Raw genomic sequence first — 2,293 nt, 5'->3', positions numbered from 1 at the left:
CAAATGCCAATCTGAGCATCCCGGGTTACGCCTTTGCTGTGTTACAGGCATCCTGTATGGCATATCATGAGGTCTGCATCCGCCCATCGGTACTTTTTTCTAAAATTCGTGATACAATTTACAGACATTAGGCGGGTTGTGGCGACTGCAGCGATCCTGCCCCAACTGTGCATGATGACCTGTCCATAATGTACACCCGAAGCGGGTGAAATGGCGTTGGGATTTTTTGGAGTTGTGGGGCAATCCGCCTTCTAGCTTTTCAGATGGATGCAGCGGGGCACGGGAGCACGTGCGCCAAGGATTGGAGCACCGCGCAAACACCCGGAGTTGTTGGGGTGTCATGCACTTCGAACCCTGGAGGAGACATCAAAAAAGCATGCTAAACAAAAAATGATTCGGTCCTTCAAATTAAACACGAATAGGCGTCGATGAGATGTACGGCAGAGGGGACAAGAAGGTGGCGCGGAGAGGCGCGGGAGATGGCGTGTGCATGTATCTTATTAGCCCTCACCACGCCACACACCAAACGCGTTTCCTTGGGGTTCAGAAAATCAAATGCTGCTTAGTGGCGGTCAAAGCATTATTAGCCGACGCACCAGCAAGCCGTGGCAGCATGCTGCTGCTATGTCTATCTGGCCTGTTACGCCGGAAGATCAAGATAGCCTACCTACCATCCTTAGAGGACATTGCTGTACAAAGGTTGGTGCTCAATAGGTTAGGTTGAAAGTTTATATTAATGATGGCCGGGCGCATGGAAGGCGAGATTTGGCCGTTGAAGTAGCCACGGCGGTTCGCTCGTATCGCCCGGACGGCGACCGCAATTAATTAAGCTCATGTGCTTTTTGCGCGGAAGAAGCAATTTACATCCCTTCCCGACAGCAAACTCCATCTTGGGCATTTGATGCCTTACAACATGCGCTCCATCGCGTTTGGTTCAACGGTTCGCTGGGAAAACATTCCCAAAAGGAAACCTGGCGGGGTGACTGTCAGTTGGTGGTGGTATTCCAATGTTCGGGAACGTTTTCATATGCAGACAGCTATACCATATATACACACCAATAATTGCATGCACGCGATGGGGCTTCGTCACACCTTACCGTCAAGAGCGCAGTCTCCCAGATCTATGCATCATTATTTCCACACATCAATACATCATTCTGGACCTGCCCCCTCGCGCAAGCGGTCATTAAAACCAAATTGCTATATAAGACTGGGACACCCAAGCAATATCCCAGGAGGAAGTTTGGCAGCGGCGGCAATGCAACACTATGTGTGTGGGATGTAGCGATCCTGGTGGAAGCAATTAGCGCTATGGATGGGTACCCATCCTGTTAAAATCCTAAAACCCTAAAACCCTAAAACCCCCACCGGTGGGGTGTCTGTTATGGTGCAAGCGACTGTAGACCAGCAGGAGGTCGCGCACTAGCAGTCCCGAATCCTGGATGGGTGGCATCCCATCTTACGTGGGTAGTGGAGGACCATTATTTACCGCGCATAGAAGACGGTGAGCGCAGGTGAGCGGTCATTTCAACAATAAGAGTGAGTGTACATTGGAGGCTAACAACCTTTATGTGTATTCTGCCGCATTCCCTGTCACTGAGGCAACACTAATTTACCGGTACTACCTACCTGCCTACCTCTTACCTACCTACTGCTTCAGCCGACCTCCTTCGCTATGTTCTGAAGGCCCCTCAGCCCTTCATTCCGAACTGAGCACGAAATGAGCACAAGAAAAGAAATGAACGCCAAATGAGGGATTCCCGAGGAAATCGAAAGGAGGCCGGTTCCCAGATTGTACCTACCACCAGCTGCGGCAATTACCGACGCGCGTGGACGCACCACCTAGTGCAAAGCGACACTCCGACGGAAAACGAACGGACGCTGTACGCGTCTGATCAAACATTTTTGAGCGTCTGTAGGCCATCTATTTTAAGGACTACCTTTCATACGATGACCCTCTCTCTAGACGATCAGACTTTTTGCCGACGCGCGCGGGAATTAGTATTACTAAGGCTTTAGTCATTCGTCGAGGAAATGAGAATATAAGCGGTCGATCTTTTGTTTGCCAAACAAACAATACAATTCATACAATACAGTAATATTCACATTCATTTTAATTATAATTTGATTTCCCAATAACTATCAGTCCACAAAAAACAACACACCGCTGCCTTGTTCAGTCATCCCAGCAGCTACGTACCTCAGCCAGCTACGTTTGTAGCGGCGTTCCCCTCACGCAGGCCCGCGCTCGGCATCCCGTTCGACACGAACAAGGAGATACCACTTCTACAGA

The sequence above is a fragment of the Volvox carteri genome, assembly GCF_000143455.1.
Source record: "Volvox carteri f. nagariensis unplaced genomic scaffold VOLCAscaffold_65, whole genome shotgun sequence".
Lineage (NCBI taxonomy): Eukaryota > Viridiplantae > Chlorophyta > Chlorophyceae > Chlamydomonadales > Volvocaceae > Volvox > Volvox carteri.
The sequence above is the reverse complement of the archived record's forward strand: the minus strand, read 5'-3'. Positions refer to the sequence as shown.